This window comes from Balaenoptera physalus, assembly GCF_965194825.1.
Source record: "Balaenoptera physalus genome assembly, chromosome: 4".
Lineage (NCBI taxonomy): Eukaryota > Metazoa > Chordata > Mammalia > Artiodactyla > Balaenopteridae > Balaenoptera > Balaenoptera physalus.
The window spans coordinates 85,553,732-85,567,440 of NC_138891.1; the positions used below are offsets into that span (position 1 = coordinate 85,553,732).

Here is a 13,709-nt window from a genome sequence, read left to right on the forward strand (position 1 = left end):
GTTTAGAATGGATAAACAACAAGGTCCTACTGTATAGCACAGGGTGCTATATTCAATATCCTATGATAAGCCATAATGGAAAAGAATATGAAAAAGAATGTATATATATATATATATATATATGTGTGTGTGTGTAACTGAATCACTTTGCTGTACAGCAGAAATTAACACAACATTGTAAATCAACTATACTTCAATAAAATAAAATTTTTAAAATACTCAATAGAATTACAAAGACTCTTAGGATTTAAAATTGGGTAGATTGGTTACCTTCTGTCTCTGGAACACACACACACGTGTGTGTGTGTGTGTGTGTGTGTGTGTGTGTGTGTATCTCCATGTATGTATGTAAACAATCACTGGATCACAATGTAAAATGAACTTCTTACTGTGAGTCTTTAATAAAAATGTTTTTTAAAAAATGGGTAGATCCCACAATAGTGAGAGGCCCGCGCACCGCGATGAAGAGCGGCCCCCGCTTGCTGCAACTAGAGAAAGCCCTCGCACAGAAATGAAGACCCAACACAGCCAAAAATAAATAAATAATTAATTGATTAATTTAAAAAAAAATGGGTAGATCAAGATAATATATTTTCCTATTCAACATATCTACAATGTGCTTAAAATTGAAGAGTGACTAGACCCATTAAATAGGCAGACAGCAGGCCTTCTGATGATTTACCCTCATCTCTGCCTCTCTGCTGAGACCTCAATGTGTTTCTTCATTTTTGTGCTTAAAATACCATATGCTGTATCAACTTTGGCCCAGTCAGCAAGCTGAGGAATCAAGCAAGTTAGGGCCAAGAAGTGCCACGCAACTGGAGTGAAGGGTCTTGGGAAAGCATACCAGCTGACTGTAAGGATGCCCTTCAGTCCAAACCTGGCCACCGTTTGCTCTCACATGGAAATACATCCACTTCCAGTGTCATAAGTGATCCTGCCAGCAGACGTGTGCTCCGTGGTCCTCCAGAACATCGTATTTATGTTAGTGCCTAATGAAATGTCCATCATGCAACGTTCAGTTTGTTATATTTAAGTGCCCATGACTTCCTTATTTCAAAAGCAAGTACCTTTAAACATAGTAATAGCATTTCTCTATATGCAAACCTCTGTACATAAAAAGGTTTACATTTTAAAACAAACATGTTTTTGAGTTGTATCCAAATTCAGAAAAAGCATCTGAAAAATTTAACAGCTGAAAAACACTTTCTTCTTGCTGGGAAAACTTAAACCTTGCTAGGCTTTATGCAACTTAAAAAAAAAAAATCACTTCTGTGCTGAGAACTAGCATGAGAAATCTCAGCATGAAAGGTTGTTGGAATTTTTTTTCTTCATAGAGCTAAAACCCATCCTTGGTTTTAGAGTGATGCCACAATATGCATATGCTTTGTCAGGAACAAATATGATCTAATTTCAAGGGCATCTTCAACAAAAATTAGGGGGGAAATGATAAAGGCTACTCAAGGAGCAATCCAGTGTCTGAAAGCAAGGGTTGAGGACATCATTGTACCATCAAGGTCCAGAAACGCTGCTAACCCGGAGCGGGTTGTTAACTGTTTGAAAAGCCTACGGGTATTTGTTTTATTATTGTCTCACTCGGTCCTTCCTCAGCCGAGAGGATCTCACAAGGGAAGTGCTGCTCTGCGATGGTGTCCTGGACTTTGTTTTCTGTTTGTTTCAGCACTTCAGTAAATGATCTGTTACCTGCCATTATGACCTGCGTGCATTTGCCAAGCAGTTTTTCAAATCAAACAAATTATATGGCTGTGTTTCTAGAAAGCTGAACCATTTTGAAGATAGTTTGGAATTGGAAACACACGTAGACATGGCCGTGCAATTGTAGGTTTATACTGGACACATGTGTTCAGGCATATTCAGGAAAATAGGAAAAAGAAAATAGACTGGACAATGCAAATATGGAAATACAGCTTGTTCAAACATTTGCAGCCTATACTCCTAACAGTGTGCACATGTAGAAGTGACTTTGTAAAGAAGGCCCACATTCAAGCATATTCCTCTTAATACTCTCCTGGGAATTATTAAAGGACACAGTGTAATTTTTAGATATCGTAATGGCTACCTTTCGAGTGTGATACCTTGGGTAGTGGCTTAGGGAGCCACTTATGGGAGGAGAGACAACAACAACATACTCTATTATTTACTGGGTGATTTTTGAGAGAAACGAGTCCTTCCTTGAAGACAGGCTTAGATATTTCAAGACCTCCTCAGAAAATTTTTTCAGCACCTTCTGTGCTCCAAATTGAGGCAGTTTGCATCATGTTTCAGTATAACTGAGTAGCAGGCTGGCAAATTCCCTGCTTTTCTACTCACCAAAATCCAAAATAGAACTCACAAAAACTCCTTCCTTCATCACCGCACCCCACAAAAAACACCCCACTGGGACCCCCGGGGAGAAACAGATCCCCCCCAAAAAACCCACCAACCAGTAAATAGAGCCAGCCCTGAAATACAAATTCCCAGCTGTAACTGTAGCACTTTGCTCAGTACTGTGAGCTTGCTAGTGCTGGCACATGCTTTATAATACAGATGCATGAATGTGCTGTCTGAGGCAGAAGAGATGCAACGTCCCCTCTGGTGCTTCTTGTCTAGAGTGCATTGCACAGGAGTAGCCTCCCAGACCCAAAATAAAAGACTTAATTTGCCATCTGACCATTTTTTTTTAATTAAGACTTCCTGTGACTTAATTTCTCGTAACATTTGTAGAAAACCATCTTTTTCTACTTTTGAAGCGTTTTCCAAATTCAAACTTTCACTGTCTGTATCTTACACATATACACATATGCATACACATTTAGAGATTATATATTTAAAGTGAAATATGTAATATGGACCACTTTATAGGTTTTCTAAAGAAGTGTGCATGTGCGTGTGTTTGATAATGAATTATTTTACAGTTAGGACATAAGTTAATCAAACCAATGGGAAATCATTGTTCTAAACCAACATGTATATTAATTTTTTTGGACCATGAGATATGCATTCTTAAAGAGCAGCTTATTTTATGGAGTACTCCTTCTTCTTCTCTAAAATTGTTTTCTAGAATACATTTTTTCTAATTAAATAATACTGACGAAAGTGAAAGGAAGGAAAATATGCTCTAACCAGAGGTCCAGTTTAACTTCCAAAGTTGGGCCAAAATTTTATCCAAAACTTAAATCTGCCTCTGAGGGATAAAGATTAGAAACACTGAGGGGACTTCCCTGGCGGCGCAGTGGTTAAGACTCCATGCTCCCAATGCAGTGGGACACAGGTTCGATCCCTGGTTGGGGAACTAAGATCCCACATGCCATAGGGCGCGGCCAAAAAAAGAAAAAAGAAAAAACACTGAAGTCTTTACAAAAGAGAGCAAGGTCCAAAGGCCATTTCCAATAGCTTAGGGATGAATTCCAGGGGTTCAGACCTGTGTTTGACAACAGGCCCTTTCTATTCCTGTGTCCTTGGGGGCAAGTTAATTAATCGGTTAGCCTTGAGTTCCTTAGTTATAAAATAAGAATAGTAATAGTAATTGCTTCCAAGAATTCTCATGAAGATTAAATGAAGTAATATCAATATGTGTGAAGCATTTGGTCCAGTATCGGTCACATAGAAAATGCTCCATAATGGTAGTTAAGAGTCTAAATCATTTTAGCATTGTCAGTATCTTTAGAATAAATGCCTCACCTGGAGATGGCCATGATGCACACTTCAGTGTGTTATTTCTGGCATGTTTCTCAGTTTATACATGATGATTTTTTTATAACCACAACACATATAATTATGCAACCAGCATTTTGTTTTTGCAGGGTAATATTTATTGTACACTAACACCGTGCCAGGTGCTGTGCAAGGCACGTGATGTATATCATGTCATATGATAATCCTTACTACAGCCCTATCAGTCACCATTATTACACCCATTTTTCAGTTGAGGGAACTAAAGCTGAGAACACATCAGCAGATTGCCCGCAGTTACATAACTAGGTAATGATGGAGTCAGATCTTGAACCAGGCAGCTAGTACCAAAGTCTAACCTAAGAAAATAATTACAAATAAATAAAAAACTTTGTACACAAAATGTTCATCATGAATATTTTTTTACCTTTTCATTGTAGATATTTCAAACATATACAAGAGTAGAAAGAACATCATAGTGAACGCTCATGAGTTCCTCACTCAGCAACAATTATCAGCTCATAGCAAATCTTCTTAGACATATCTATGTTATAAAACTAGAAATAAGCTATATGTTCAACTCTAGGGAATTGGTTAAGTGTATTATGACATATCCACTAGAATTTTTGAGTCATTAAAATGTTTATGAAGAGCTTATCATAACTTGGACTATTTATGCTATGTACTAAAGGGCAGCATATATAATTATACATATTGTGTAATCACAACTTTTTTTATTTTTTTAACTTTTTATTTTGTATTGGAGTATAGCCGATTAACAATATTGTGACAGTTTCAGGTGAACAGCAAAGCGACTTAGCCATACATATACATGTATCCACACAACTATTTTTTAGTAATAAATTGTAGATCCTGGAAAACTATGTTTTTTTGTCTTACCCCTTTTCTGTTTTCCTAAATTGTATATCATGGGCGTATTTTTTTTGAGCATATTTTATTTTTAATGATACAACAATTGTTTCTCTTATGTTTAGAAAAATATATAGGTGTCTTCATGTGTAAAGGGAGAGAGCTTATTTATCTGACTTCACTATGGAAATCAGTTTATGCAAATAGAGTATCCCATATAACAGAAGCTTATCTCCTCTTAATTATCAAAAGATATTTTATTTTATTAATATTAAGTTTTGATGTATAGTATCTTAAATTGATATCCAGCTTTCTTAGAATATATTTACCATCATTCATACTTTTCTAAATGCCTGAGGGTCATCATCATTAAACAACAATTGTGTTGTGTTTCTACTGACGCTGATGAGGATGTGGAAGTATAAAAATAATGCTGTATATTTGAATACTGTTTTGTGGTTTCCAAGCATTTGCAAGTGGCATTAACTATTTGGTCCTTAGTCTCTAAGATTATTTGCTTCTGTGTTTATTTACCCCCAGATTACTATAATATTCTTAGTTCTCATGTCTTCTTTTTACAGTTTTTATTTCTCTTCTTCAGTGATCAAGTTTCTTCTTGTTGTGCCAGCCTCATCTTAATCCGCATTTCTTCTCTAATACACTACTTCTAATCTGCTTCAGACTAGGAAAAAAAAACAACCAAAATCACTGAGGTTGCACATAAAGTCCATGCATTTACTCATTCACTTAACAAATATGTAAACAAGTGTGGTACACTGTGTACTCAGCAGTGGGAGGGATACACAGATAAACAAGACACAAATCCTGCCCTCAGAAAAGTTTTCATCCAGCAGCAGGTCTAAGATGTGTGCCTACTTTGCTAGAATCCATAGTAGAAAGTGCTGTGCTCTATGAAAGCAGTATAGATGAAGTATTATTGTAGTTCAGAGAAGAGCTAACGGGGGGCTTTACCGAAGAGGTGACACTGGATCTGGGCCTTAAAAGGCAAGGAGGACTTGAGCAGACAGATAGAAGAAAAGAACATTTCTGAAACCGTGAGCAAAGCCGGGAAGAATCAAAGGGTAATGACTCTGCAAAGAAGTAGTTGGGTTTAACTAGAGCATGGAGTGTGTGAAGGCGAGTAGTGGGAAATAAAATGGTAAAAATAAATTGGGACCAGAAAGTGAAAGGACTTGATTACCAGGCCAGGAATTTGGACTTTATTCAGTAGACGATGGGAAGCTATTGAAAGTTTTTAGTAGGAGTAACATAATCAGAGCTGTGCCTCAGATTGGCTCTGCCAACCGTGAGCAAAATGGATTGGAGTAGGGAGAGACCAGAGGACACAGATCAGGTAGGAGACTATCTCAATAGTCCAGGAAAAGGCAATGAGGGCCCTAACTAGGGCAGGGGCAGAGGGAATGAACGGAGCTGGTAAACTGATTGAGACATGGCAGAAGGAGAACTAATCCATTATATTTGGAGAGCAAGGGAGAGGAAGGCACAAAAGATGTCATTATGTTGTTGAGCCTGAGTGGGGCCATGAACAGAAGCAGAGGACTAAAGATCAGGAGCAGATTTGGGAGCAGAAAGCACGAGTTTAATGTTGAATGTACAGCATGAAGGTACAGACGTGATATCCATGAGAGTTCAGCTGGGCTTTTGGAGATATGAGGCTACAGTGCAGCAGAAGGGCAAGGCTTGGAGATCAAGATGTTGTCTCTGTCTCAAAGACAAAGAGGACAAAGTGGCTAGAGCAGAGCTTATCAGAGAGACTTGAGGGATTTATGTGTGGTCTACTTGACTTGCAGGTCTTTTACACTTTCTTTCTCTTCTTAACCGTATTTGGAATGCCACATAAGTGGCTTGCAGGTGTGTGAATTATACATAAAAACATACAAAATATACTCTAAAGTAATGAAATAATTTGGAATATAGCTAATGGTATCAATTTCACATGATCCACAGCATTTATCTTCACATATAATAAATTCCTGTGTGACCTTAGAGAAGTCACTGTACCTCTCTGGGTCTCAGATTCCTCATCAGTTAAATAAAGACGTTGATTAAGATCCCTGATCACCATAACTAGCTGAAAGCAGCCAAAACTGACATTATATAAGAATCACTTGGGGAAGGGAGGGGCAGAGGCCAAGGCTCAGGAACCCGTATTCTTTAAACCTTCCTAGGTGATTCCGATATGCAGCCAGGGTTGGTAACCACTGGGCTACACATTCCAGCTCTTACATTCTAAAGAGTTAGCAATCCTTCAGACAAAATGGGCCTTTTTTGCCGCAATTGACAGATAAGAAAATATATCCAAAATAACGTTTACTCTCAAATTCCATCTATAACAAAATACTCCCTCTCTCTTCTTTAAGTTAAGAGTAAGATAGAAAACGTATTTGAAAAGCACTATAATTTAGAAGTCTCCTGTGATGTTATACAGTGTGAAAGATAAGTGTGAAGGGGGAGATGGAAGGGGCAGAAAACCAGGGAGGGTCGGGCACGTGCGCACCTACCGCAGCGCTTCTCTGTGCACCCGTGGACTAGCCACGCACCCAGAACCCGGCTATGCCTGTGCTCTATGGTTGATTTTAATGCTCCCACCGTGCTTACTTAGATTGCATATATCAGCATGTCACAAGTTCTTGTGTAGATTGTTTTTGTCTGTTTGAGCTGTTGTAACAAAATAGTGTACCATAGACTGGATGGCTTATAAACAACAGAAATTTATTTCTCACAATTCTGGAGACTGGAAGTCCGAGTTCAGGGTGCCGGCATAATCAGGTGAGGATCCTCTTCTGGGCTGCAGACCTCCTGTATCCTCACGTGGCACGAGGAGCTAGAAAGTTCTGTGGGGCCTCATTTAGAAGAATACTGATCCCATTCATGAGGGCTCCATCCTCATGACCTAATCACCTCCCAAAGGCCACACCTCTAATATCATCACACTGGGGATTAGAAGTCTAAGATATGAATTTGGAGGCGGGCGATACAGACCTTCAGACCATAGGGCAGACCCAGAATGGGTCTAGAGTGAAATTTTTTTGAAGCTTATTGAGATTCCAGGGGAGGATGAGCCCTCTCCTTGATTAATGGGCTCGCCTTGAACACACCCTCTTTGTTTTATTCGTTTTTCATCATACATTTCATAATTGAACTTGTTCATAGCTCCATTATTACAGCATTGCCTCAACAAAAAGAGATACATTCTGAGGGCCCCAGAGTTCAGAGCGTGCTGACCTGGGCCACGCAGGTGGGAAGAAGGGAGAGGGCTGAGGTGTCAATTCTTCGTTCACTTTCTGTATTCTTTCTCCCTTCCTCCCATTGAGGAAACAGTCTCCTGAACTTGACCAGTCAGACTGGAGAAACAGGTTGGAACACGGGAAATCTGAAAGTTTCCAACTTCCAAACTAATTTTGACATCCCATTTGCCCAACTAGTATTTATTGAGGAGCTGCTATAAGTAGGGCATTCTGCTGAGTCTTTATTTACACCAGAAATTAGCGACCAGTTGTGATTTTGATTGAGCGCTGGCTACTACCATAGACCTAAGTGCAGAGGAGAACTAACGATAATGATGATACTTTACATTCCTATGGATCTTAACAGTATTTTCACAGAATTAGATTTGTGCCCTCCCTCTCGACTAGGGAAATCCTCTCTCACCCTCATTTGTATCATCACCCATCACCCTTCTTCTACTCCTGAGCCCCACAGTTATCCATGACCTTTCCCCAGTCAAACTGTGGCATCTTGACTATTTACACTCAGTTAGGTGGTCTGGTAGCCTCATTAAAGTAATTTACTCCAAGGTGTGAATGAGGTTTAACCCTCTTGGAGAAATTTGTATTTTAAAAATGAAGCTTGTTAGACAACCGGTTTTTTTTCCTCCAGTTAATGACATGGGAAAAGAGATATTTTTGAGTAGGTCTCTCAGACACATCCTCTTTGCCCTCTGTGCCCCAACACACAAAGCTTTATTTACATTCGTAAAAGAGAATAACAGAGGAAATCAGCCAAGCAGACCTATGTATCTTCCCTACCCCCCCCCACACATATTCCCTCTCCCTCTCTCTCTGCTTTCCCACCCTACCTCTCTCTCTCAGCTCTGCATGTTGCTATACTTTTAATGTCACATGACACTGCCAGGTATCAAACACCTGCTGGCCTCCACCATGCTGGACCTACCACCTTGTTCCTAATCTGTTCCCACTCCAAATTCTGAGCCTTGGTTCCATTTTCTATTTATAATTTTATTACTGCTCTTTAAATTTACCTCTTAGATTTTTGTTCCCCTGATCTTGGAGATACTTTAGTAAAATAGATGAAGCTTAGCTCTGGAGTCAGATGCCACTTCCTAGGCGTATGACCTTAAGTGAGGTATTTATCATCTCTAAGCCTCTGTTTCCTCATATGTAAAATGGGCATATTGTGAGGATTAACTATGATATATGAATAGGATCAGGAACATTTTGTTAGGAGTTCAATACATGTAGTTACAGTATTAATATTGTTTATTATTTCCACTTCCCTCAACAATTTTGATTCACATTTCCTCTACTGGTTCTACCTTGGAGAAGCTAATTCTTGAGTGTACTGTGCTGGTCAGGACCAGTTTCCTGCACTTGACCTTTTCTGCTACTTTACACAGAAAGTTGATAATGATAGGGACCATATTTTATGAACAAAAACAGGACATAATTTTATAAATAAAAGCATATTTGTGGGGATAATAAAAGGCAAGCTTGGAAACCAGGTCTGTTGCAGGAAATCGGAGACTTATTACTTCTTATACTGTGAATTTTATACTCTGAATGAAGATGAATTTCAGAGTCACAAGGGAGTGCTAAACATAATTAAGTGACCTCCCTGATAACCCATTGTATTCAGAAAGCAAGGTCAGTAACACAGGGAACAGTTGTCTACACTTCAGGGAGGTATTTTTCTCCCCCCAGAAGAGAAAGCAGATGCTTTGAAGTCAGATCTGGGGTTACATCCAAACTCCACCACTTAAAATACAATGACAAAAAGACTCAAAAGCCCCTATAATTAGTCTGTTACTGATAAGGAAACTGAGGCTCAGATAAATCAAATAATTTGACCAAGATTAATGACACCCATCTTGCAGACATATTATGAAGATTAGAAATTATGTATAAAAAGCTGGCATATTGTTTGGTCTAAATAAATGCATTTCCTGGAGATCTAGAGCCAGGTTTCTCTTCAAGATGAAACGGAACAGAAATTTTGCCCACTTTCCACATATAACCGATCTGTACATTTAAAAACAAATGAAAAACTATCTAGCTACTATAGAATATGGAAATAAACATTTTCCACATTTACATTTTTAACCCCAATTTGTCCATTAAGTATATCCAGATAGACAGATTGGATATAAACTATACTTTTTCAACACTGATTTCTAAAAAGGAAGTTTTCAAAGGATTCCTAATGTACTTTAGCAGTTTAGAAGTGTCTTTTGTTATTATATAAGGGAAAGGTAGGGTACTCTCTGGCTGTGTCATTTAAAGAAGCCATAAAAAATGATCACTTAACATTTTATGGAAAAATACCCAGGCACTTAGAGAAATTTCACAAAAAAGAGACTCCATATTTTGATATATTTAATGCCTAATTTCCAAGTAGAAATATTACTCTTATCTAAATAAATCTTGAACATTTTAGATAAATTGAAAATTTGTATGCCAAGTGTTTTTTCCTATTGCGAATGAATCAATAATTTTGAACTTCATTCCATATGCCTCTTTAACTTATAGTGCATAAAACAATACTGATTTTTCAAAAATTAATACACAAGCTCAAGCTACCAAGTTTCCAAATTATGATATTTCCAATGGCAAATGAAATAACATGCTGTCCGTGCAGTTAGTGATTTTAGGCAATTTGAACATCATGATAAAAGGAGTGGGGAGGGGGGGATTACAAGCAGTGTTATAATTAAAGGTCTGTTGATTCTTCAGTTTAAATGCCATTGTTGAAAGATTTTTCACTCAGATGTCAAAGTCTGTGGCCAGCCAAAACTTGGCATGCTAGAACTCAGCCCAGGGAAACATTGTGTTCTACTGATTTAAAAACCAAAATCTGTTAAGAACAGAAATGTTGGTCTTGGGCTGATTTCTCATGAATCAGAGCCAGAGAATAGCCAAATACCACCTCCTCTTTACGAAAGGAAGTAGTGCAGGTGGATGTTAAAGTGAAATGTGTGTTCAGGTGGAAAATGAAGGGAAATGATTGTTAGATGTCATCATACAGTACCTTGGGTTAAAGTTTTATATAATTAAAGCATGGTTCTTTGTGAAGTTTGAAACATTTTAGAAGCGTCTTCTAGCTAATATTTCATGGATGATTAAATGGGGAGCAGAATTTACCTACCTTCCAAGATTTGCATATTCAGGTTCAGTTCCTCCAGTCACATCTCTTGTTACTGCAAAAACTTGAAGCAAATTTTATTTGCTTAACTCACTGCCTGGAAATATATTTTCATGCCTAGAAATATATTTTCAAACACCATGTTTTCTTTTCTTTAATTTGAAGGTTACAAACCAGTGACCTGTAAGCTGCATCGAACCTAGCCTATTGAAAAACAATTTTGTCCATATAGTATTTTCAAATAATTTGGGAGTTTGAGCCAACCTTTAAAGATCAAGATCTCACGGAAAAGAAATCCAGATCTTTTCCAGGTTCTCTTGAAAATGTGGTGAGCTTGAAATATTAGACCTGCATTTTTACACAGAACCAGTATCTGGAACTGGGTAGTAACTGTTCCCTTCAGACAAGCCATGTTGTCTCCTGTTAGACAAAGTACCTATTGCCCCACATTTTATGTCACATCCACTAAACTCATTTACTCTATCACCCTGGCTCCTAGAGGCACTTCACTTTTCTTTCTTTGCTTACAGTATATGTATTAAGTTTCCTTGCTTTCTTTGCTTGTGGTATTAAGTTTTAAAGCTTCCAAAAATTTCTTTCCAATACATGATAGTATTGCAAAGGCTATGCACACTGGTGTTCAACAAAGCATTATTGAAAATGATAAAAATTAGAATGCAATAAAAATGTCCAAAAATAGGGAATTGCTTAAAACTATGTTGATATATCCATAAAATGGAATACTCTACAGGGCTTAAAAATATATGTCTTGAAAGAATGAAGGTTACAAAACAATTTGTACAGCAAGACTCCTGTTTTGTACAAGAAAAAATATTTATGCACAGAGGAAGAAGGCTAAAGTGATGTCTCAGGGCAGCCTTACAAAATGTACACGTATACAAAAAATATATAAAAATAAGTAAATAAATAAGCCCCAAGGATATCTATTCTAGATCCCCTGCCATATGACTTCTTTACTCCATTTTTACGCAACAGTTGGAACATATCCTGAAGCTATTTTTCATCTCTCTATCTGAAGCTGATTATTCTTCTTGTCTTTATTCTTTAGAGGATACAATTAAGAATAAGAATTTCAGAGTTGTTTTAAATACTTGAGAAGCCATTCCTCCTTGCCCACACACTAGACTACCACCATGGCAAAGCAAGAGAACCAATTCCTGTGTTGACCTGGAATTGGTTTGTTCTTCTAAAGTACCCTTTGCTGATACCAAAAATTATTCAAAACATTTTGTAAACATCTTGGAGCAGAAAAATTTCACATAAATATGCACTTTATAGTATGAACACAAAAACTCTCAGGGGCTGGAACTGAAACTCATCATTGCAAAGGAATCAACTTTGTGCCAACCATAGGGAGCAAAACTAACAAGTAAAAGCCGTCTAAGCATTTATGGAAATTAATCTGATCCCAGCACTTAGCACAATGCCTGGCAGATAGGAAAGCCTCCAAAAGTATTTGTTAAATATGAATAAATTTGCACTCCCACCAAAAAACAATTGACTTGCACATCAAAATGTCAGTCATCTTTTTAATAAAGATCAAACAATAAAATCTGAACTTTACTCATAGAACTTCCAGACGTAGGTCGGGTGCTTCAGAGTTAATAATGACATAAATTTTTCCCGCAAAAAAATAGTTTGTTCATGTGTGTGGTTGAGTATATGCATGAGTTTAGGGAAACAGTAGAAAGGGATAAGAGGTCCTTTTTTTTTTTAACATCTTTATTGGAGTATAATTGCTTTACAATGGTGTGTTAGTTTCTGCTTTATAACACAGTGAATCAGCTATACATATACATGTATCGCCATATCTCCTCCCTCTTATGTCTCCCTCCCCCCTTCCCTATCCCACCCCTCTAGGTGGTCACAAAGCGCCGAGCTGATCTCCCTGTGCTATGTGGCTACTTCCCACTAGCTATCTATTTTACATTTGCTATTGTATATATATCCATGCCACTCTCTCACTTCGTCCCAGCTTACCCTTCCCCCTCCCTGTGTCCTCAAGTCCATTCTCTACGTCTGCGTCTTTATTCCTATCCTGCCCCTAGGTTCTTCAGAACCTTTTTTTTTTTTTTTAGATTCCATTTATATGTGTTAGCATACGGTATTTGTTTTTCTCCTTCTGACTTACTTCACTCTTTATGACAGACTCTAGGTCCATCCACCTCACTACAAATAACTCAATTTCGTTTCTTTTTATGGCTGAGTAATATTCCATTGTATATATGTGCCACATCTTCTTTATCCATTCATCTGTCGATGGACACTTAGGTTGCTTCCATGTCCTGGCTATTGTAAATAGAGCTGCAATGAATACTGTGGTACATTACTCTTTTTGAATTATGGTTTTCTCATGATATACGCCCAGTAGTGGGATTGCTGGGTCGTATGGTAGTTCTATTTTTAGTTTTTTAAGGAAACTCCATATTGTTCTCCATAGTGGCTGTATCAATTTACATTCCCACCAACAGTGCAAGAGGGTGCACCCTTTTCTCCACACCCTTTCCAGCATTTATTATTTGTAGATTTTTTGATGATGGCCATCCTGACTGGTGTGAGGTGATACCTCATTGTAGTTTTGATTAGCATTTCTCTAATGATTAGTGATGTTGAGCATCCTTTCATGTGTTTGTTGGCAATCTGTATATCTTCTTTGGAGAAATGTCTATTTAGTGCTTCTGCCCATTTTTGGATTGGGTTGTTTGCTTTTCTGATATTGACCTTCATGAGCTTCTTGTAAATTTTGG

At 37.9% G+C, this 13,709-nt stretch overlaps 1 protein-coding gene and 1 long non-coding RNA gene across 11 annotated transcripts in view; one reads left to right on the plus strand and one right to left on the minus strand.

Moving 5' to 3' along the window:
• The window catches only part of ZBTB20 (zinc finger and BTB domain containing 20), an 814,580-nt gene that overhangs the window by 643,105 nt on the left and 157,766 nt on the right, over positions 1-13,709 (plus strand). The window lies entirely within an intron of this gene.
• Positions 565-13,709, minus strand: part of LOC309659899 — a 99,177-nt gene continuing 86,032 nt past the window's right edge. Inside the window, exon 2 of the long non-coding RNA XR_014263035.1 lies at positions 565-13,088. This is a non-coding gene — a long non-coding RNA (uncharacterized lncRNA). The remainder of the gene's footprint in view (positions 13,089-13,709) is intronic.